Source organism: Protopterus annectens, chromosome 5.part0, assembly GCF_019279795.1.
Source record: "Protopterus annectens isolate FY-2018-M chromosome 5.part0, PAN1.0, whole genome shotgun sequence".
NCBI lineage: Eukaryota > Metazoa > Chordata > Ceratodontiformes > Protopteridae > Protopterus > Protopterus annectens.
The window spans coordinates 333,001,489-333,028,850 of record NC_056735.1 but is presented as its reverse complement, the minus strand read 5'-3'; positions in this window follow the sequence as shown (position 1 = coordinate 333,028,850).

Sequence of the window (27,362 nt, the reverse complement as noted above, 5' to 3'; positions counted from 1 at the left end):
TTATGCTTCTAATGGGGTATGGTAACATGAAGACACTGTGTGTTTCTAATGGGGTATGGTAACATGATGACACAGTGTGTCTCTAATGGGGTATAATAAGATTATGACACAGTGTGTCTCTAATGGTGTATGGTAACATGAGGACACAAACTGCTTCTCATGGGGTATGGTAACATGATGACACAGTGTGCTTCTAATGGGGAATGGTAACACGATGACACTGCTTACTTCTAATCGGTTATGGTAACATGATGACACATTCTGTCTCTAATGGTGTATGGCAACATGATGACACAGTGTGTCTCCGATGTGGTAAGGTATCAGGATGACACAGGGTTTCACTGCTGGGGTATGAAAACATGATGACACAGTGTGCTCCTAATATGGTGTGGTAAAATGATGACACAGTGTACTTCTAATGGGGTATGGTGACATGATGACACATTGTACTTTTAATGAGGTATGGTAATATGATGACACAATGTGCTTCTAATGGGGAACGGTTGCAATATGACACAGTGTGTCTACAATGGGGTATGGTAAAATGATGACACAGTGTGTCTCTAATGGAGTCTGGAAACATATTGACTCAGTGTGCTTTTTATGCACTATGGCAACATGATGACACAGTGTACTTCTAATGGGGTATGGTAACAAGTTGACATAGTGCACTTCTAATTGGTTATTATAATATGTTGACACAGGGTGTTTCCTTTGGGGTATGGTAACATCATGACAGTGTGCTTCTAATGGAGTATGGTAACATGATGACATAGTGTACTTCTAAAGGGGTATGGTAACATGATGACACAGTGTGCTTCTAATGGGTATGGTAATGTGACGACAAAGTGCGCTTCTAAAGGTGTATGGTAACATGAAGACACAGCGTACGTCTAATGAGTTCAGGTAACATGATGACACATTGTGCTTCTAATGGTGTATGGCAACATGATGACTCAGCGTTCTTCTAATGGGGTATGGTAGCATGATGACATATTATGCTTCTAATGGGGTATGGTAACATGATGACACTGTGTGTCTCTAATGGGGTATAGTAAGATTATGACACAGTGTGTCTCTAATGGTGTATGGTAACATGAGGACACAAAGTGCTTCTCATGGGGTATGGTAACATGATGACACAGTGTGCTTCTAATAGGGAATGGTAACATGATGACACAGTGTGCTTCTAATGGGGTATGGTAACATGATGACACAGCGTATTTCTAATGCATTAAGGTAACATTATGATACAGTGTACTTCTAATGGGGTATGGTAACATGATAACACAATGTGCATCTAATGGGTATGGTAACATAATAAAATATTTTGCTTCTAATGGGGTATGGTAACATGATGACACAGTTTGCATCTAATGTTGTATGGTAACATGATGACACAGTGTTTCCGTAATGGTGTATGGTAACATAATGACACAGTGTGCTTCTAATGGGGTATGGTAACATGAAGACACAGCGTACTTCTAATAGGGTCAGGTAACATGGTGACACAGTGTGCTTCTTATGCCGTATGGTATCATAATGACACAGTGGGTCTCTAATGGTGTATGGTAAAATAATGATATAGTGTGCTTCTAATGGAGTATGGTAACATGAAGACACAGTGTCCATCTAATGGGGTATGGTAACATGATGAGACAGTGTGCTTTAAATAGGGAATGGTAACATGATGACACAGTGTATTTCTAATGGGATATGGCAATATGATGACACAGTGTCATTCTAATGTAGTATAAAAGCATGATGACACAGAGTGCTTCTAATGGGATATGGTAACATGAAGACATAGTGTGTTTTTAATGGGGTATGGTAACATGATGACTGTGTGCATCTAACAGGGAATCATAAAATAATGACACAGCTTACTTCTAATGGGGAATGGTAACATGATGACACAGTGTACTTCTCATGGGGTATGGTAACATGATGACTCAGTGTACTTCCAATGAGATGTGATTACATGATGACACATAGTACTTCTAATAGGGTATGGTGACATGATGACACAGTGTGCTTCTAATAGTGTGTGGTAACATGATAACACAATGTGATTCTAATGGTGTATAGTAGCATGATGACACAGTGTGCTTCTAATGGGGTATGGTAACATGATAACACAATGTGCATCTAATGGGCATGGTATCATAATAAAATATTTTGCTTCTAATGGGGTATGGTAACATGATGCCACACTGTGCTTCTAATGTCGTATGGTAACATGATGACGCAGTGTTTCCCTAATGATGTATGGTAACATAATGACACAGTGTGTTTCTAATGGGGTATGGTAACATGAAGACACAGGGTACTTCTAACAGGGTTAGGTAACATGATGACACAGTGTGCTTCTAATGTCGTATGGTAACATGATGACACAGCGCGTCTCTAATGGTGTATGGTAACATAATGATACAGTGTGCCTCTAATGGGGTATGGTAACATGAAGACACAGTGTCCTTCTAATGGGGTATGGTAACATGATGACACAGTGTGCTTTAAATGGGGAATGGTAACATGATGATGCAGTGTATTTTTAATGGGATATGGCAACATGAAACATGTCCGATAAAAGCATGATGATACAGTGTGCTTCTAATGGGGTATGGTAACATGATAAAATATTTTGCTTCTAATGGGGTATGGTAACATGATGACACAGTGTGCATCTAATGTTGTATGGTAACATGATGACACAGTGTTTCCGTAATGGTGTATGGTAACATAATGACACAGTGTGCTTCTAATGGGGTATGGTAACATGAAGACACAGCGTACTTCTAATAGGGTCAGGTAACATGGTGACACAGTGTGCTTCTTATGCCGTATGGTATCATAATGACACAGTGGGTCTCTAATGGTGTATGGTAAAATAATGATATAGTGTGCTTCTAATGGAGTATGGTAACATGAAGACACAGTGTCCATCTAATGGGGTATGGTAACATGATGAGACAGTGTGCTTTAAATGGGGAATGGTAACATGATGACACAGTGTATTTCTAATGGGATATGGCAATATGATGACACAGTGTCATTCTAATGTAGTATAAAAGCATGATGACACAGTGTGCTTCTAATGGGATATGGTAACATGAAGACATAGTGTGTTTTTAATGGGGTATGGTAACATGATGACTGTGTGCATCTAACAGGGAATCATAAAATAATGACACAGCTTACTTCTAATGGGGAATGGTAACATGATGACACAGTGTACTTCTCATGGGGTATGGTAACATGATGACTCAGTGTACTTCCAATGAGATGTGATTACATGATGACACATAGTACTTCTAATAGGGTATGGTAACATGATGACACAGTGTGCTTCTAATAGTGTGTGGTAACATGATAACACAATGTGATTCTAATGGTGTATAGTAGCATGATGACACAGTGTGCTTCTAATGGGGTATGGTAACATGATAACACAATGTGCATCTAATGGGCATGGTATCATAATAAAATATTTTGCTTCTAATGGGGTATGGTAACATGATGCCACACTGTGCTTCTAATGTCGTCTGGTAACATGATGATGCAGTGTTTCCCTAATGATGTATGGTAACATAATGACACAGTGTGCTTCTAATGGGGTATGGTAACATGAAGACACAGGGTACTTCTAATAGGGTTAGGTAACATGATGACATAGTGTGCTTCTAATGTCGTATGGTAACATGATGACACAGTGCGTCTCTAATGGTGTATGGTAACATAATGATACAGTGTGCTTCTAATGGGGTATGGTAACATGAAGACACAGTGTCCTTCTAATGGGGTATGGTAACATGATGACACAGTGTGCTTTAAATGGGGAATGGTAACATGATGATGCAGTGTATTTTTAATGAGATATGGCAACATGAAACATGTCCTATAAAAGCATGATGATACAGTGTGCTTCTAATGGGGTATGGTAACATGATGACACATTGTGCTTCTAACAGAGTATGGTAACATGATGACACAGTGTGTCTCTAATGGGATATGATAACATGAAGACATAATGTGTTTTTAATGGGGTATGGTAACATGATGAGAGTGTGCTTCTAATGGGGAATCGTAAAATAATGACGCAGCTTACTTCTAATGGGGAATGGTAACATGATGACACAGTGTACTTCTCATGGGGTATGGTAACATGATGACTCAGTGTAGTTCTAATGAGATGTGATTAAATGATGACATAGAGTACTTCTAATAGGTTATGGTAACATGATGACAGAGTGTGCTTCTAATAGTGTGTGGTAACATGATAACACAATGTGATTCTAATGGTGTACAGTAGCATGATGGCACAGTGTGCTTCTAATGGGGTATGGTAACATGATAAGACATTTTGCTTCAATAAGGTATGGTAACATGATAACACAGTGTGCCTCTAATGGGATATGGTAACATGAAGACACAGTGTGCTTTTAATGGGGTATGGTACCATGATGACAGTGTGCTTCTAATGGGGTTTGGTACATGATGACACAGCGTACTTCTTATGGGGTATGTTAATATGATGAAGCCTTGTACTTATCATAGGGTATGGTAACATGATGACAGTGTGCATCTTATGGTGTACGGTAACAAGACCAAGTGTGCTTCTAATGGGGCATGGTATCAAGATGACACAATGTGCTTCTAATGGGGGATGATAATATGATGGCACAGTGTGCATCTAATTGGGCATGGTAACATGATGGCACAGTATACTTCTAATGGGGTAGGGTAACATGATGACACAGTATACTACTAATAGCGTATGGTAACATGATGACACAGTGTGCTCCTATTGGGGTATGGTAAGATGCTGACACAGTGTACTTCTAATGGGGTATGATAACTTGGCTACACAGTGTGTCTCTAATGGCTTATGATGACATAGTATGCTTCTAATGAGGTATGGTAACATAATGACCTGGTATACTTCTAATGGGGTATGGTAACATGATGACACTGTGTGCTTCTAATGGGGTATGTTGATATTGTCACAGTGCGCTTTTAATGGGGTATAATAACATGATGACTCAGCGTACTGTTAATGCAGGACGGAACATCATGAAACAGTTTGTCTCTAATCGGATATGGTAACATTATGACAGAGTGTCTCTAATGGGGTATGGTACCATGATAACACAGTGTGTCCCTAATGGGGTATGGTAACATCATCACACAGAGTGCTTCTAATGGGGTATGGTAACATGATGGCACAGTGTGCTTCTAATGGGGTATGGTAACAATGACACAGTGTACTTCTAATGGCATATGGTAACATGAAGACACAGTGTGCTTCTAATGGGATATGGTAACATGATGGCTCAGTGTACTTTTAATGGGTATTGGAAAAATGTTGACACAGTGTGATTCTAATGGGCTATGATAACATGATGATACAAAGTGCTTCTAATGAGTTTGGTAACATGTTGACACTGTACTTTTAATGGGGTATGTAACATGATGATACAATGTGCTGTTAATGGGGTATGGTAACATGATGGCACAGCGTGCTTGTAATGGGATATGGTAACATGATGACACAGTGTACTTCTAATGGGGTATGGAAACATGATGTCTCACAGTGTTTCAAATGGTGTATAGGAACATTATGACACAGGGTACTTTTAATGGGATATGACAACATGATGACACAGTCTTCTTCTAATGGGGTGTGGTAGCATGATGACAAAATGTGCTTCTAATGGGGTATTGTAACATGATGACACATTGTGTTCCTAATGGAGTTTGGTAACATGTTGACACAGTGTGTCTCTAATGAGATATGGTAACATGATGACACAGTGTGCTTATAATGGGATTTGGTAACCTGATGACACGGTGTGCTTCTATTGGGTATGGTAATATGATGATACAGTGTGCTTCTAATGGGGTATGGTAACATGACAGTGGGATTTTAATGGGGTATGTTAACATGATAACACAGACTGATTCTAATGGGGTATGGAAACATGATGGCACAGTGTGCTTCCAATTGGGTATGGTAGCATGATGACACATTGTGCTTCTAATGGAGTATGGTAACATGATGACACAGTGTACTTCTGATGGTATGGTGACAAGATGATATAGTGTGCTTCTAATGGGGTACAGTAACATGATGAGACAGTGTGCTTCTAATGGTGTATGGTAATATGATGACACAATGCGCTTCTAAAGGGATGATAATATGATGACACAGTGTGCATCTAATGGGGTATGGTAACATGAATGCACAATATACTTCTAATGGGGTATGGTAACATGACGACACAATGTGCTTCTATTGGGGTATGGTAAGATGATGACACAGTGCACTTCTAATGGGGTATGGTTACATGATGACGCAGTGTATTTCTAATAGGTTATGGTAAGATGATACAATGTGCATCTAATGGGTATGGTAACATGATAACTCGTGCTTCTAATGGCATATGGTAACATGAAGACATAGTTTGCTTTTAATGGGGTATGGTAACATTATGGCTCAGTGTACTTTTAATGGGTATTGGTAAAATGTTGACACAGTGTGATTCTAATGGGCTATGGTAACATGACGACAGTGTGCTTCTTATGGGGTACAGTAACATGATGACACAGTGCACTTCTAATGGGGTATGGTTACAAGACAACGCAATGTGTCTCTAATGGTGTATGGTAACATGATGACACAGTGTTTCTCTAATCCGTTACTGTAAGATGATGACACAGTGTACTTCTAATGGGTTATGGTAACATGATAGCACAAAGTGCATCTAATGGGTATGGTAACATCATAACTCAGTGTGCTTCTAATGGGTATGGTAACATGATGGCACAATGTGCTTCTAATGGGGTATGGTAACAATGACACAGTGAGCTTCTAATGGCATATGGTAATATGAAGACACAGTGTGCTTCTAATGGGGTATGGTAACATGATGACACAGTGTTCTTCTAATGGAGTAGGTTAACATGACAACACAGTGTACTTCTAATGGGATATGGTAACAAGATGACACGGTATACTTCTAATTGGGTATGGTAGCATGTTGACCCAGTGTGATTCTATTGAGGCATGTTAACATCATGACACAGTGCGCTTCTAATTCTTTATGGTAACATCATGATACAGTCTACTTCTAATGTGGTATGGCAACATGATGACACAATGTGCTTCTTTTGGGTTTGGTAATATGATGAGGCAGTGTACTTCTAATGGGGTATGGAAACATGATGTCACAGAGTGTTTCAAATGGTGTATGGGAACATTATGACACAGGGTACATTTAATGGGATATGGTAACATGATGACACAGTGTGCTTCTAATGGGGTATGGTAGCATGATGACACAGTGTGCTTCTAATGGGGTATTGTAACATGATGACACATTGTGTTCCTAATGGAGTTGGGTAACATGTTGACACAGTGTGTCTCTAATGAGATATGGTAACATGATGACACAGTGTGCTTCTAATGGAATATGGTAACATGATGACACAGTGTTCTTCTAATGGAGTAGGTTAACATGATGACACAGTGTACTTCTAATGGGATATGGTAACAAGATGACACAGTGTACTTCTATTGGGTTATGGTAAGATGATGAGGCAGTGTAAAAATTTACCTAAACAGCAGAGGCCTCCAAAGCAGACACCCAAGCAACTGCAAACTCAATACACCACACAAACAACACATAAACAACAAAATCAGTGTGCAAAGCAGTCACTGCCCTTAAGGCCAAATACAACACCAAACATACTTATCATAGGTGACTCCATAGTCAGACACACTGACGTCCCGCTCACCAGACTGAGTAAGGAGAAGGTCACAGTAAGCTGCCTGTCGGGTGCTAGAATCCGCCACATAACACAAGCACTCAGGTCTGTCAACAGCAGGTACAAGTACGACTCAGTCATTGTCCACGCTGGTGTCAACGACCTGAGGCACCTCCTTGGACTACATGAAAAGAGACATTGAGGAGCTCTCTGATTATGTAGCCCAGGCAGGTATGACCCTGACCTTGAGCAGTATCCTACCTTCACCTAGAATGATGCCACAATACAGTGATAAGATGATCAGCTTTAATAATTGGCTTAAATTCTGGTGTCATTCAAAGGGGATCAATGTCTGTCTGCCTGGGATGACATGCTGGACAAGCCACGCTGCTTCGCAAGGACGGCTTGCACCTGTCACCCCTAGGCTTCCGGATATTGGCAAAGGCTCTTGCCACCCCCATAGTGCCTTTTTTAGGCAAGGCTCAAATTCTAAACCTACCACCCTAGAACACAAAAAAGTAAAAAAAACTAAGGGTAATGCTGCTCAATGCCAGAAGTCTCAATCTCAAGATGCACGCACTCGAGGCCCTTCTCAGTATGGAGAACATCGATGTCTGTGCTGTGACAGAAACCTGGTTCAAGGCTCCTGAGAGCACCCCAGCACTAGCAGGTTTCACCTCATATCATGCATCCCGCAACCTAAAACCGGACAACACCAAGAAAGGAGGGGGGGTGTCCATATTCATAAAGGACACCCACACCTCAAGGTTGGTGGCAATGCACGATGCATCGGAGACCATCCAGGTGCAATTAACCATAGGCAAGACTGCTCTGCAATTTGTAGCATGTTACAGGCCGCCCTCTCAAACTCAGGAACCTCACATGGCCTTCCTGAAAACAATGGAGGGGATAAATGTATCTCCAAACACCATCATACTAGGTGACTTCAACTACCCTAATATAGACTGGGAACACTACTCAAGCCCAAACACTCTAGCCCAAAGGTTCCTGGAGTTCATAAACTCAAATGCCATGGAACAACTAGTCACCATCCCCACAAGAGGAGAAAACATACTTGATCTCATCATCATGAACATGGGATCACAATGTTCAACACCGGAAGTATACCCCTCACTGGTGAGATCAGATCATAAACTAATCTCGCTGGAGGTCCTCATCCCGCCCCCACCTGAAATAAAAAAGACCACAGTGAAAAACATCTCAAAAGCCAACTTCACACTTCTAAAAACTAGTGTGATCTCCTTTAAGGCCCCTGAGCCAGTGGTAAACATTACTCAAACCACTGAATCACTTACAAATGCCTTCTTCCAGCACCTACAGGACTGCATGGATCAGGCAATCCCAAACAAAACTAAGACTCTTTGTACCAAAGGCAAGCGTCGCGTCTGGTGGACCCCAGCCATAAACAAGCTCTACAACAAAAGGAGGAAGCTACTACAAGATAGAGCAAAATCCTTGAAAGGTAAGACACCTTTGATCATTATAAGTAAAAAACTAAGAGCTCTCATAAAATCATCCAAGGCAAATTTTGAGAGAAAAACCGCCAAGGACTCAAAAGACAATCATAAGGCCTTCTTTAGCTATGTTAGAAACCTAGGAGGAAACTCCCAGATATGCTCAGAATTAGTTCAAAATGATGTGAAGATTACTGAAACTACACACATTGCCAACATACTGGCTGACAGGTTCAGTGCAAACTTCTCCCCCCCTCCCCCCCAAAAGGAGAGATATTTATACCAGAGGATTGTAGCCCCCCAAACATCTCCAACGCCCAGGTGAGAACTGCTCTCCAAAGCAAAAACACAGCATCCATGGGACGGATGGTGTCCCGCTGTGTTCTCCACGAACTCAATGAGGAATTAAACCCGCAGTTAGGACAGCTGTTTAATCTTAGCCTCACCTCAGGATACTTACCCAAGGAGTGGCGTACGGCAACTGTGGTCCCACTTCACAAGGGCGGTGCCTCCACCGACCCTGGAAATTACCGTCCCATTAGCTTGACAAGCCTTATCTGCAAAGCCATGGAGAGGATCATAATGGAACTCATAAATAAAGACATAGGGAACTTGCAGACTTTGGATCCAACCCAGTTTGGCTTTGTCAAAGGCAGATCATGCCTTTTAAACTTGGTTGACTTTTTCGAGACAGTCACCAAGGCCATTGATGAGGGAAAGGCAGTCCATACAGCCTACCTTGACCTGGCAAAGGCCTTCGACACAATACCCCACTCAGGTATCATTGAAAAACTCATCAGCTTGAATGTAAACCCATACATCACAAGATGGGTTGCAAACTGGCTAAGTGACAGAACCCACAGGGTCAGAGTTGCTGGAGCCATGTCAGACTCAAAGCCTGTCACAAGTGGTGTCCCACAGGGCTCAATCCTGGGTCCACTCTTGTTCGGCATCTACTTTTCTGAAGTACAAGCAAACACAGGAGGGTTATGGCTGACAAAGTTTGCAGATGACTGCAAACTGGCCATAGTCGAAAACATCTGACACAGATATCCTTCAGAAGGGCCTCACAGAAACGGATAACTGGTGCCAGAGCCATGGCCTAAAGTTAAATGCCAAGAAATGCATAGTCATACCCTTCAGGAAAAACAAGGTTACCCCTAGCTACCATATAGGTGGCAATCCACTGAGCACAGAAGAAGTCATCAGGGATCTGGGGACCCAGGTTGACAGTAGCCTTTCGTTTGACACTCATGTTGCTAAAGTGGTTAGGAAAACCTTCTACATTGCCCACCTGATCATGAAGGGATTCAGATCTAGATCAAGGGAGGTCATTGTCCCCCTGTACCCATCACTCATTAGACCTATGATTGAGTACAATGCCCCATTCGGAATGTATCTGACCCGACACCTGCAGCAGCTGGAAATTCCCCAAAAGTTCCTCACCAAAAGGATAAAGGGTCTCAAAAATATGTCTTATGCTGCCCGACTGAAAGAACTCCAGCTCTATTCAGTCTCATACCGCTTGCTCAGAGGTGACCTGTGCCTGACATATAAGGCCATGTCAAACCCTGATTTGATGAATATGCTTCACCTCAAAAAATCTAGATCCCTCAGAACCACAAGGGCGGCAGACTTAAACCTTGACACGGTTATTAATAGAATGTGCTGGAGGGACAGATTCATCACCCAGAGACTCCCTATGCTGTGGAACAAAATCCCGGTACATGTGAGGCAGAGCACCTCACTGGCCTTGTTCAAGAGGAATCTTGACCAATGGATGGGGGATCGCAGATATACCCCAGGGATTACTTCAGTGTCACTGCTTGACAGAGGCACAGCAAAATAATAGGCATAGTTTTATTCAAACTAAAGGGGTGGCGAAAGCCAAATAACTATGGGCTAAGCTTATAAATGCCCTTGGGCAGATAGCCTAGTATGAACCTATGAACCTATGAACCTATGAACCTAATGGGGTATGGTTACATTATGACACAATGAGTCTCTAATGGTGTATGGCAACATGATGACAGTGTTTCTCTAATTCGTTATTGTAACATGATGACACAGTGTATTTCTAATGGGTTATGGTAACATGATAACACAATGTGCATCTAATGGGTATGGTAACATGATAACTCATTGTGCTTCTAATGGCATATGGTAACATGAAGACACAGTGTGCTTCTAATGGGGTATGGTAACATGATAGCTCAGTGTACTTTTAATGGGTATTGGTAAAATGTTCACACAGTGTGATTCTAATGGGCTATGGTAACATGATGACAGTGTGCTTCTTATGGGGTATGGTAACATGATGAAACAGTGTACTTCTAATGGGGTATGGTAACATGATGACACAGTGTGCTTCTAATGGATATGGTAGTATGATGACACAGTCTGCTTCTAATGGAATATCGTACCACGATGAGACAGTGTACTTCTAATGGGGTATGGAAATATGATGTCAGAGAGTGTTTCAAATGGTGTATGGATACATTATGACACACTTTACTTTTAATTCGATATGGCAACATGATGACACAGTGTTCTTCTAATGGGGTATGGTAGCATGATGACACAGTGTGCTTCTAATGGGGTATGGTAACATGATGACACGTGTTTCTAATGAGGTTTGGTAACATGATGACACAGTGTGTCTCTAATGAGATATGGTAACATGATGATGCAGTGTGCTTCTAATGGGTTTGGTAACATGAGGATACTCCGTATGTCTAATGGGGTATGGTAACATGATGACACAGTGTGCTTCCAATGGTGTTGGTAATATGATGACGCAGTGTGTCTCTAATGGGGTATGGTAACATGATGACACATTGCTTCTCTAATGCGTTATTCTAACATGATGACACAGTGTGCTTCTAATGGGGTATGTTAAAATTATGATACAGTGTACTTCTATTGGTTATTGATAACATGATGACATAGTGTGCTTCTAATGGGGTATGGTAACATGATGACATAGTGTACTTCTAATGGGGTATTGTAACATAATAACACAGTGTGCTTCTAATGGATATGGTAATATGATAACACAGTGTGCTTCCAATGGGTTTTCTACCATGATGACACAGCGTACTTCTAATGAGATATGGAAACATGATGATACAGTTTGTTTCTAATGGAGTAGGGTAACATGATGACACAGTGTGCCTTTAATGTGATATGGTAACATCATCACACAGTGTGCTTCAAATGGGGTATGGTAACATGATAACACAGTGTACTTCTAATGGGGTATAGTAACATGACGACACAGTGTACTCGTAATGGGGTATTGTAACATGATGACTGAGTGTACTTCTAATGTGGTACGGTGACATGATGACACAGAGTACTTTAATTGGGTATGGTAAACTGATGATACAGAGTACTTCTATTGGGATATGGTAAAATGATGACACAATGTGCTTTTAATGGGGTATGGTAACATAATGACAAAGTGTACTTGTAATGGGGTATGATAATACAATGACAAAGCACACTTCTAATGGGGTATGCTAACAAAATGACACAGTGAACTTCTAAAAGGGTATGGTAACATGATGACACAGTGTGATTCTAATGGGGTATGGTAACATGACATAGTGTGCTTCTAATGGGATTGGAAACATGATGATACAGTGTACATCTAATGGGGTATGGTAACATGATGACACTGTGCTTCTAATGGAGTATGGTAATTTGCTGAGACAGTGTGCTTCTAATGGCGTGCGGTTAAATTATGATGCAGTGTGTCTCTAACGGGGTACGGTAACATGATGACAGTGTGTCTCTAATGCACTATTGTAATATGATGACACAGTGTACTTCTAATGGGGTATGGTAACATGATAACTCAATGTGCATCTAATGGTCATGGTAACATGATAACACAGTGTTTTTCTAATGGGGTATGGTAACATGATAGCACAATGTGCTTCTAATGGGGTATGGTAACATGATGACAAAGTTTGATTTTAATGGGATATGGTAAACATGATGACAAAGTGTACTTCTAACGGGTATTGGTAACATGATGACACAGTGTGATTCTAATGGGGTATGGTAACATGATGACTTAGTGTGCTTCTAACGGGGTATGGTAACATGATGACACAGTGTACTTCTAATGGGGTATGGTAACATGATGACATAAGTGTGCTTCTAATGGGGTATGGTAACATGATGACACAATGTGCTTTTAATAGCTTATGGTAACATCATGACACAGTGTGCTTCTAATGGGATATGGTAACATGATGACACAATGTACTTCTAATGGGTTATGGTAACAAGATGACACAATGTACTTCTAATTGGGTATGGTAACATGTTGACCCAGTGTGATTCTATTGGGTTATGGTAACATCATGACACAGTGTGCTTCTAATGGAGTATAGTAACAAGATGACACAGTGTACTTCTAATGGGGTATGGTAACATGACACAGTGTGCTTCTGATGGGTATGGTAATATGAAGACACAGTGTCCTTCTAATGGGGTATGGTAACACGATGACAAGCATACTTCTAATGGGGCATCATAACATGATGACACAGTGTGCTTCTTATGGGGTATGGTAGCATGATGACACATTGTGCTTCTAATGGATTATGGTAACATGACACAGTGTTTTAAAGCAGTATGGTTACATGATGATACAGTGTGTCTTTAATGGGGTATGGTAGCATGATGACACATGTGTCTCTAATGGTGTATGGTAACATCATCAGGCAGTGTGCTTCTAATGGGGTATGGTAACATAATGGCACAGTGTGCTTCTAATGGGGTATGGTAAGATGATGACACAGCGTACTTCTGATGTGTATGGTAACATGATGACAGTGTGTATCTTATTTTGTATGGTAACAAGACAAAGTGTGCTTGTAATGGGGCATGGTATCAAGATGACACAATGTGCTTCTAATGGGGGATGATAATATGATGGCACAGTGTGCATCTAATTGGGCATGGTAACAATGTGCTTCTAATGGGGTAGGGTAACATGATGACACAGTATACTACTAATAGCGTATGTTAACATGATGACACAGTGTGCTCCCATTGGGTATGGTAAGATGCTGACACAGTGTATTTCTAATGGGGTATGATAACTTGGCTACACAGTGTGTCTCTAATGGCTTATGATGACATAGTATGCTTCTAATGAGGTATGGTAACATAATGACCTGGTATACTTCTAATGGGGTATGGTAACATGATGACACTGTGTGCTTCTAATGGGGCATGTTGATATTGTCACAGTGCGCTTTTAATGGGGTATAATAACATCATGACTCAGTGTACTGTTAATGCGGGACGGAACATCATGACACAGTTTGTCTCTAATCGGATATGGTAACATTATGACAGAGTGTCTCTAATGGGGTATGGTACCATGATGACACAGTGTGTCCCTAATGGGGTATGGTAACATCATCATACAGAGTGCTTCTAATGGGGTATGGTAACATGATGACACAGTATGCTTCTAATGGGATATGGTAATAATGACACAGTGTACTTCTAATGGCATATGGTAACATGAAGACACAGTGTGCTTCTAATGGGATATGGTAACATGATGGCTCAGTGTACTTTTAATGGGTATTGGAAAAATGTTGACAGCGTGATTCTAATGGGCTATGGTAACATGATGATACAAAGTGCTTCTAATGAGTTTGGTAACATGCTGACACTGTACTTTTAATGGGGTATGTAACATGATGATACAATGTGCTGTTAATGGGGTATGGTAACATGATGGCACAGCGTGCTTGTAATGGGATATGGTAACATGTAAAATGCACAAAAGCAGACCGGACAAGCACCGTAAAGCCCAAAAAAATGGTAAAGTCCTTATTGTGAAGGCTGTTTGCAATACAAGCTGTAACACTGAAATTGAAATCCACTTGCACGTATAAAGCCACACTGAAGTCGGAAAAAACTTAAACCTTAAACCTTGACACCTAAGTGGAGGTGATGACTGGGATGAAACAGGAACGAACTTTAACTCAGCTGCACCTCCACGTGGCAACTATGTGAAAGTGCACAACACCAGAAGTGGACAACAACACAACCAACAAAGGTATGAAAATCAGGGAAGGCATTTTTTAGGGAACCCGAAACAGCGCCCTTACTACAACAAGAACTGGTCCAGACGATAGTAACAGGTGACTCTACTCCCAATTCAACGCCTATCACTAACAACAACATGTTAGGTGACTTAAGTATCTTAACGAATGAAAAAGGCGACTTTAAAATCTATAATTTTTCTAGCTTTCACGTGCCTCCATCCCTGATAGAACTACTAGCATTCGGGAACACTTTTGTTCCTACAACTAAATGTAACCTTGTTAAGACGTTAATTGATTTGAAATGCTTTGTCAGGAAACTGAACTTGCATGTAATGTTTAACAATGATGTTACTAACATGAATACTAATTTGAAATTAGCTAGTACTTACAACCCCCCACTACACAACATTTTAACACTTTTTGAAAAAACTTGTGAATTGGACCTCAGACAAATGGTCACTTTTTCACATACTAAAAACGACCGGTTAGACTACAACATCACAGAAGAACAACTACAAGGCTTGGAAAACTTATGTAAAGCACGGTCGTCAGGGTAGTAAAACCTGACAAAGGAGGTGGGCTTGTAATCTTTGACAACTTCCTATATATTAGTAAAATGGAAACTGTCCTCGATAGTCCAGCTTATAGTTCATCGTCACTGAATGAGATGAACATGTCAATTTCTAGGACTAGGGGTTTCTTAAGGGACCTATTTATTAGTGGGTGCATTGATATTGACACCTACAATTACATTGACATCACAATGCCTAGGACACCAGTAATTTTTGGTATACCAAATATTCATAAAAACTTGGTTAATCCACCAATCCGGGCATTGATTGATAGCCGAGTCTCTTTTACATACCCCACTGCCCAACTTGTAGAAATTATCCTGAGCAAATATATTAAGAAAATATCACACATTTGCAAGGACTCGTGGACATTTTTAAAAAAGATAAGTGAAATTGATTACAGCGACTCACTGAACTTCCTCACTATCGACGTCATAGATCTATACACATCTATACCTCACTTGGAGGCTATTGAATGGATTTCACTGATGTTAGATCGTTTGGGGGCACCCAAAAATGAAATTGATTTAATATCCCAACTTTTAGACATCATACTTACGTCCAACTTCTTCATCTTTAATGGGAAATATTATCTCCAGAAACAAGGTGTAGCTATGGGGTCCCCATGTGGTGCTACAGTAGCTAACCTATTTATGGCCTACTGGGAGGTTGACAACATTCTTAAGGACGTTAACACAATGAACATCAAGTTCTACACAAGATACCTGGATGATATTTTCATCCTTTTTGATGGCGATGAGACACTAGCAAATGAATTTGTTTCTTCTATTAATAACACAACTGACTTTTTAAAATTCACATCTAAATTCTCAGACCTAAGCATTGACTACCTTGATGTTCACGTGTATAAAGAAGTTAACAATTGTGAATATTCTTCAAAGATATACAGAAAACCAACTTACTGCAACTCCTTTTTACATTACAACAGCTGCCACCCATTCAAGCAAAAGAAGGCTATTATAAAGGGACAGCTAATTCGAGCAGCCAGGATGTGCAGTAATGAGATACTATTCCAAGAAGAATGTAAAATCTTGGAAGTAATGTTCACCAACAGAGGATACCCAAATACTTTATTTGAAGAAATACTGGATGAGGTCAATAATAAAAGAAGGGAAGGTCAATTTCTACCCTTACTTCCACACAAAATTTTCAGTGGACAAGAGGAAGACTTAGAGGCTAATCCGAGGGTTGGGGAGAACATACCCTTTCTTAGGGCAACCTCCAACACTGAGGTAACAGGGACCTCGTTCGTAAATAGTTTCATCACAAATTACAGTATTGACTCGAGGAATATTCAAATAATACTTTATAAAAATTGGTATTACATAACAAATAATGAGGAACTCATGGACAAGTTAGGCACAAAACCTCTGATAGCATATAGGAGAGGCAATAATTTGAAAACTTTGCTAGAAAGAAGTAAACAGACAGAGCTAATGACTAGAACAAAAGGCTGTTTCCAGTGCGGGGCATGTAACTATTGCCACCTTGTGAAGGCTTCCAATTCCTTTGTAATATGCAACAAAAAGTACCACATTACACATAAGCTTAACTGTGATTCTAGAGCCATAGTCTATTTAGCTAAGTGTAACTGCTGTTAAGCATTTTACATAGGCAAGTCTGACCGGAGACTACGGGACAGGCTGTACCAACATGATTATGCCATAAGGAAACTGAAAAAGCGCTTTAGCTAAACACGTAATGAAACATCAAGGACATAGCTTTCATTTTATTGCAATTGACCAGGTCAAGAAAACAGAAAGAGGGGGTCCAGTACCTCTCTTTTTGGAGAATAAGGAGCTAGAATGGCAAATATTACTAGACTCATTTTCGTACCCAGGTTTGAATGAACATTGCAATATAGCTTGTGTCCTGAAAATGAGGAGCTATAAAAGATAACTCCTTTACCTTTGTCTTACTTCACTTTTCACTTCATTTTATTTTACTTTAATAGTAATTTGTAGTAACATTTACTTTTCACTACTTTTAAGACTTACACTTAGCAAGGCTTCCAACTACAGTTGCAGGTAGTGATTTCACTAGATACTTTTTTACAAACACTTTTCTATAAACATTTTTTATATGCAGAACTGTTATGCATTGTTTTTAGACTGCTTTTATTGTGTATATATTTCTTACACACTTTCATGCTTTTAATGCACATTTGCTTGGTGTATGAACGTAACAAATTGCTGATGCATCAATGTTTTATGGTTTCCAACTGTTTTAAAAGTATGAAACTACATACTTTTGAGAATGCTCTAAAAACAGAGCTTTCATTCCCTGAATTTACTTTTGCAAGAAATGCTGCTAACACGCCTTCATTGTGATTGCATTACTAATTAAAGTGGGTGTGTTGCATAAAAACTTGACTCTGACACTGCATTTTACTTTTGCCTCTGATGAAGCTGTAGTTTTAACCACAGTGAAAACGCTTGTTTTAACAATAAAGTGCGTTAAGGTTTAAGTTTTTTCCAACTTCAGTGTGGCTTTATACGTGCAAGTGGATTTCAATTTCAGTGTTACAGCTTGTATTGCAAACAGCCTTCACAATAAGGACTTTACCATTTTTTTGGGCTTTACGGTGCTTGTCCGGACTGCTTTTGTGCATTTTACTGGTTTCCATTTGTCTGCTTTAAAAGGATATGGTAACATGACGACACAGTGTACTTCTAATGGGGTATGGAAACATGATGTCTCACAGTGTTTCAAATGGTGTATGGGAACATTATGACACAGGGTACTTTTAATGGGATATGACAACATGATGACACAGTATTCTTCTAACGGGGTGTGGTAGCATGATGACACAATGTGCTTCTAATGGGGTATTGTAACATGATGACCCATTGTGTTCCTAATGGAGTTTGGTAACATGATGACACAGTGTGTCTCTAATGAGATATGGTAACATGATGACACAGTGTGCCTATAATGGGATTTGGTAACCTGATGACACGGTGTGCTTCTATTGGGTATGGTAATATGATGATACAGTGTGCTTCTAATGGGGTATGGTAACATGACAGTGGGCTTCTAATGGGGTATGTTAACATGATAACACAGACTGATTCTAATGGGGTATGGAAACATGATGACACAGTGTGCTTCCAATTGGGTATGGTAGCATGATGACACATTGTGCTTCTAATGGAGTATGGTAACATGATGACACAGTGTACTTCTGATGGGGTATGGTAGCATGATGACACAGTGTTCTTCTAATGGGGTATGGTAACATGATGACACATTGTGTTTCTAATGAGGTTTGGTAACATGATGACACAGTGTGTCTCTAATGAGATATGGTAACATGATGATGCAGTGTGCTTCTAATGGGTTTGGTAACATGAGGACACTTCGTATGTCTAATGGGGTATGGTAACATGATGACACAGTGTGCTTCCAATGGCGTTGGTAATATGATGATGCAGTGTGTCTCTAATGGGGTATGGTAACATGATGACACATTGCTTCTCTAATGCGTTATTCTAACATGATGACACAGTGTGCTTCTAATGGGGTATGTTAAAATTATGATACAGTGTACTTCTATTGGTTATTGGTAACATGATGACATAGTGTGCTTCTAATGGGGTATGGTAACATGATGACATAGTGTACTTCTAATGGGGTATTGTAACATAATAACACAGTGTGCTTCTAATGGATATGGTAATATGATAACACAGTGTGCTTCCAATGGGGTTTTGTACCATGATGACACAGCATACTTCTAATGGGATATGGAAACATGATGATACAGTTTGTTTCTAATGGAGTAGCATAACATGATGACACAGTGTGCCTTTAATGTGATATGGTAACATCATCACACAGTGTGCTTCAAATGGGGTATGGTAACATGATAACACAATGTACTTATAATAGGGTATAGTAACATGATGACCCAGTGTACTCGTAATGGGGTATTGTAACATGATGACTGAGTGTACTTCTAATGTGGTACGGTGACATGATGACACAGAGTACTTTAATTGGGTATGGTAAACTGATGATACAGAGTACTTATAGTGGGATATGGTAAAATGATGACACAATGTGCTTTTAATGGGGTATGATAACATAATGACAAAGTGTACTTGTAATGGGGTATGATAATACAATGACACAGTGCACTTCTAATGGGGTATGCTAACAAAATGACACAGTGAACTTCTAAAAGGGTATGGTAACATGATGACACAGTGTGATTCTAATGGGGTATGGTAAAATGACATAGTGTGCTTCTAATGGGATTGGAAACATGATGATACAGTGTACATCTAATGGGGTATGGTAACATGATGACACAGTGTGCTTCTAATGGAGTATGGTAATTTGCTGAGACAGTGTGCTTCTAATGGCGTGCGGTTAAATTATGATGCAGTGTGTCTCTAATGGGGTATGATAACATGATCACACAGTGTGTCTCTAATGCGCTATTGTAATATGATGACACATTGTATTTCTAATGGGGTATGGTAACATGATAACTCAATGTGCATCTAATGGTTATGGTAACATGATAACACAGTGTTTTTCTAATGGAGTATGGTAACATGATAGCACAATGTGCTTCTAATGGGGTATGGTAACATGATGATAAAGTTTGATTTTAATGGGATATGGTAAACATGATGACAAAGTGTACTTCTAATGGGTATTGGTAACATGATGACACAGTGTGATTCTAATGGGGTATGGTAACATGATGACAGTGTGCTTCTAACGGGGTATGGTAACATGATGACACAGTGTACTTCTAATGGGGTATAGTAACATGATGACATAAGTGTGCTTCTAATGGGGTATGGTAACATGATGACACAATGAGCTTTTAATAGCTTATGGTAACATCATGACATAGTGTGCTTCTAATGGGATTGGAAACATGATGATACAGTGTACTTCTAATGGGGTATCGTAACATGATGACATAAGTGTGCTTCTAATGGGGTATGGTAACATGATGACAAAATGTGCTTTTAATAGCTTAATGTAACATCATGACATAGTGTGCTTCTAATGGGATTGGAAACATGATGACACAGTATGCTTCTAATGGAGTATGGTAATTTGCTGAGACAGTGTGCTTCTAATGGCGTGCGGTTAAGTTATGATGCAGTGTGTCTCTAACGGGGTATGGTAACATGATGACACAGTGTGTCTCTAATGCGCTATTGTAATATGATGACACAGTGTACTTCTAATGGGGTATGGTAACATGATAACTCAATGTGCATCTAATGGTTATGGTAACATGATAACACAGTGTTTTTCTAATGGGGTATGGTAACATGATAGCACAATGTGCTTCTAATGGGGTATGGTAACATGATGATAAAGTTTGATTTTAATGGGATATGGTAAACATGATGACAAAGTGTACTTCTAATGGGTATTGGTAACATGATGACACAGTGTGATTCTAATGGGGTATGGTAACATGATGACAGTGTGCTTCTAATGGGGTATGGTAACATGATGACACAGTGTACTTCTAATGGGGTATAGTAACATGATGACATAAGTGTGCTTCTAATGGGGTATGGTAACATGATGACACAATGTGCTTTTAATAGCTTATGGTAACATCATGACATAGTGTGCTTCTAATGGGATTGGAAACATGATGATACAGTGTACTTCTAATGGGGTATCGTAACATGATGACATAAGTGTGCTTCTAATGGGGTATGGTAACATGATGACAAAATGTGCTTTTAATAGCTTAAGGTAACATCATGACATAGTGTGCTTCTAATGGGATTGGAAACATGATGACACAGTATGCTTCTAATGGAGTATGGTAATTTGCTGAGACAGTGTGCTTCTAATGGCGTGCGGTTAAATTATGATGCAGTGTGTCTCTAACGAGGTACGGTAACATGATGACACAGTGTGTCTCTAATGCGCTATTGTAATATGATGACACAGTGTACTTCTAATGGGGTATGGTAACATGATAACTCAATGTGCATCTAATGGTTATGGTAACATGATAACACAGTGTTTTTCTAATGGGGTATGGTAACATGATAGCACAATGTGCTTCTAATGTGGTATGGTAACATTATGACAAAGTTTGATTTTAATGGGATATGGTAAACATGATGACAAAGTGTACTTCTAATGGGTATTGGTAACATGATGACACAGTGTGATAATAATGGGGTATGGTAACATGATGACAGTGTGCTTCTAACAGGGTATGGTAACATAATGACACAGTGTACTTCTAATGGGGTATCATAACATGATGACATAAGTGTGCTTCTAATGGGGTATCATAACATGATGACATAAGTGTGCTTCTAATGGGGTATGGTAACATGATGACACAATGTGCTTTTAATAGCTTATGGTAACATCATGACACAGTGTGCTTCTAATGGGATATGGTAACATGATGACACAATGTACTTCTAATGGGTTGTGGTAACAAGATGATACAATGTAATTCTAATTGGGTATGGTAACATGTTGGCCCAGTGTGATTCTATTGGGTTATGGTAACATCATGACACAGTGTGCTTCTAATGGAGTATAGTAACATGATGACACAGTGTACTTCTAATGGGGTATGGTAACATGACACAGTGTGCTTCTGATGGGTATGGTAATATGAAGACACAGTGTGCTTCTAACGGGGTATGGTAACACGATGACAAGCATACTTCTAATGGGGCATCATAACATGATGACACAGTGTGCTTCTTATGGGGTATGGTAGCATGATGACACATTGTGCTTCTAATGGATTATGGTAACATGACACTGTTTTAATGCAGTATGGTTACATGATGATACAGTGTGTCTTTAATGGGGTATGGTAGCATGATGACACGTGTCTCTAATGGTGTATGGTAACATCATCAGGCAGTGTGCTTCTAATGGGGTATGGTAACATAATGGCACAGTGTGCTTCTAATGGGGTATGGTAACATGATGACACAGCGTACTTCTGATGTGTATGGTAACATGATGACAGTGTGCATCTTATGGTGTACGGTAACAAGACAAAGTGTGCTTCTAATGGGGCATGGTATCAAGATGACACAATGTGCTTCTAATGGGGGATGATAATATGATGGCACAGTGCGCATCTAATTGGGCATGGTAACATGATGGTACAGTATACTTCTAATGGGATAGGGTAACATGATGACACAGTATACTACTAATAGCGTATGGTAACATGATGACACAGTGTGCTCCTATTGGGGTATGGTAAGATGCTGACACAGTGTATTTCTAATGGGGTATGATAACTTGGCTACACAGTGTGTCTCTAATGGCTTAAGATTACATAATATGCTTCTAATGAGGTATGGTAACATAATGACCTGGTATACTTCTAATGGTTTATGGTAACATGATGACACTGTGTGCTTCTAATGGGGTATGTTGATATTGTCACAGTGCGCTTTTAATGGGGTATAATAACATGATGACTCAGCGTACTGTTAATGCGGGACAGAACATCATGACACAGTTTGTCTCTAATCGGATATGGTAACATTATGACAGAGTGTCTCTAATAGGGTATGGTACCATGATGACACAGTGTGTCTCTAATGGGGTATGGTAACATCATCACACAGAGTGCTTCTAATGGGGTATGGTAACATCATCACACAGTATGCTTCTAATGGGGTATGGTAACAATGACACAGTGTACTTCTAATGGCATATGGCAACATGAAGACACAGTGTGCTTCTAAAGGGATATGGTAACATGATGGCTCATTGTACTTTTAATGGGTATTGGAAAAATGTTGACACAGTGTTATTCTAATGGGCTATGGTAACATGATGATATAAAGTGCTTCTAATGCGTTTGGTAACATGTTGACACTGTACTTTTAATGGGGTATGTAACATGATACAATGTCCTATTAATGGGGTATGGTAACATGATGGCACAGCGTGCTTGTAATGGGATATGGTAACATGATGACACAGTGTACTTCTAATGGGATATGGTAACATGATGACACAGTGTGCTTCTAATGGGTTTGATAACATGATGACACAGTGTTCTTATGGGATATGGTAGCATGATGACACAGTGTGCTTCTAATGGGGTATGGTAACATGACGACACAGTGTGCTTCTAATGGGGTATGGTAACATGATGACATAGTGTACTTGTAATGGGGTACGGTAACATGATGACATAGTGTGCTTATAATGGGGTACGGTAACAATATGATAACACAGTGTGCTTCTAATGGTGTATGGTTACATGATGATGCAGTGTGTCTCTAATGGTGTATGGTAACATGATGACACAGTGTTTTTCTAATTTGTCATTGTAACATGATGACGCAGTGCACTTCTAAAGGGTTATGGTAACATGATAACACAATGTGCATCTAATGGTTATGGTAACATGATAACTCAGTGTGCTTCTAATGGGGTATGGTAACATGATGGCACAATGTGCTTGTAATGGGGTACGGTAACAAAGACACAGTGTGCTTCTAATAAAATATGGTAACATGAAGACACAGTGTGCTTCTAATGGAGTATGGTAACATGATGGCACAGTGTACGTCTAATGGGTATTGGCAAAATGATGACACAGTGTGATTCTAATGGGCTATGGTAACATGATGACACAGTGTGCTTCTAATGGGTTTGATAACATGATGACACAGTGTTCTTATAGGATATGGTAGCATGATGACACAGTGTGCTTCTAATGGGGTTAGGTAACATGATGACACATTGTGTTTCTAATGGGGTTTGGTAACATGATGGCACAATGTGCTTCTAATGGGGTATGGTAACAATGACACACTGTACTTCTAATGGCATATGGTAACATGAAGACACAGTGTGCTTCTAATGGGATATGGTAACATGATGGCTCAGTGTACTTTAAATGGGTATTGGTAAAATGTTGACACAGTGTGATTCTAATGGGCTATGGTAACATGATGACACAGTGTGCTTCTTATGGGATATGGTAGCATGATGACACAGTGTGCTTCTAATGGGGTATGGTAACATGGTGACACATTGTGTTTATAATGGGGTTTGGTAACATGATGACACAGTGTGTCTCTAATGAGATATGGTAACATGATGACACAGTGTGCTTCTAATGGGATATGGTAACATGATTACATAGTGTACTTCTAATGGAGTAGGGTAAAATGATGACACAGTGTACTTCTAATGGGTTATAGTAACAAGATGACACAGTGTACTTCTAATTGGGTATGGTAACATGTTGACCCAGTGTGATTCTATTGAGGTATGGTAACATCATGACGCAGTGTGCTTTTAATTCCGTATGGTAACATCATGATACAGTCTACTTCTCATGGGGTATGGCAACATGATGACACAGTGTGCTTCTAATGGGTTTGGTAATATGATGACACAGTGTGCTTCTAATGGGGTATGGTAACATTGTGACACAGTGGGCTTCTAATGGGGTGTGGTAACATAACACAGACTGCTTCTACTGGGGTATGGTAAGATTATGACACAGTGCACTTCTAATGGGGTATGATAACATGAATACACAGTATACTTCTAATGGGAATGGTAACATGATGACACAGTGTGCTTCTAATGGAGTATGGTAACATGATGACACTGTTTGCTTCTAATGGGTATGTTGACATGATGACACAGTGCGCTTTTAATGAGGTATGGTAACATAATGACACAGTGTGCTTTTAGTGGGATACGGTAACATGATAATACAGTGTACTTTTAATTGGGTATGGTAAATTGATGATACAGAGTAGTTCTAATGGGATATGGTAAAAAGATGACACGATGTGTATAGTAATATGATGACATAGTGTACTTTTAATGGGATATGGTAAAAGAAATGACACAGTGAACTTATAATGGGGTATGGTAACGTGATGACACAGTGTGCTTCTAATGGGGTATGGTAATATTATGACACAGTGTGATTCTAATGGGGTATGGTAACATGATGATGCAGTATGTCTCTAATGGGGTATGGTAACATGATGACACAGTGCTTCTCTATAGTGTTATTGTAACATGATGACACAGTGTGTATCTAATGGGGTATGTTAAAATGATGACACAGTGTACTTCTACTGGGTATTGGTAACATGATGATATAGTGTGATTCTAATCACGTATGGTAACATGATGACACATTGTGCTTCTAATAGGGTATGGTAACATGATGTCACAGTGTACTTCTGATGGGTATGGTAACATGATGATACAGTGTGCTTCTAATGGGGTACGGTAATGATGACGCAGTGTGCTTCTATTGGAGTATGGTAAGATTATCACACAGTGCACTTCTAATGGAGTATGGTTAAATGATGACACAGTGTGTCTCTAATGGTGTATGGTAACATGATGACAAAGTGTTTCTCTAATTTGTTATTGTATCATGATGACACAGTGTACTTCTAATGGGTTATGGTAACATGATAACACAAAGTGCATATAATGGGTATGGTAATATCATAACTCAGTGTGCTTCTAATGGGGTATGGTAACATGATGGCACAATGCGCTTTTAATGGGGTATATTAACAATGACACAGTGAGCTTCTAATGGCATATGGTAACATGAAGACACAGTGTGCTTCTACTGGGGTATGGTAACATGATGGCACAGTGTACTTCTAATGTGTATGGGAAAATGATGACACAGTGTGATTCTAATGGCAATGGTAACATGATGACAGTATGCATCTAATGGGGTATGGTAACATGATGACACAGTGTACTTCTAATGGGTATGGGAAAATGATGACACAGTGTGATTCTAATGGGCAATGGTAACATGATGACATAGTGTGTCTCTAATGAGATATGGTAACATGATGACACAGTCTGCTTCTAATGGGATATCATAACATGATGACACAGTGTACTTCTAATGGAGTAGGGTAACATGATGACACAGTGTACTTCGCATGGGGTATGATAACAAGATGACACAGTGTACTTCTAATTGTGTATGGTAACATGTTGACCCGGTGTGATTCTATTGAGGTATGGTAAAATCATGACACAGTGTGCTTCTAAATAAGTATGGTAACATCATGATGCAGTCTACTTCTAATTGGGTATGGCAACACGATGACAAAGTGTGCTTCTAATGGGTTTGGTAATATGATGACACAGTGTGCTTCTAATGGGGTATGGTAACATGATAGCACAGACTGCTTCTAATGGGTATGGAAACATGATGACACAGTGTGCTTCTAATTGGGTATGGTAGCATGATGACACATTGTGCTTCTAATGGGGTATGGTAACATGATGGCACAGCATTCTTCTGATGGGTATGGTAACATGATACAGTGTGCTTCTAATGGGGTACGGTAATGATGACAGTGTGCTTCTAATGGGGCATGGTAATATGATGACACAATGTGCTTCTGATGGGGTATGGTAACATGATAGCACAGTGTGCTTCTATT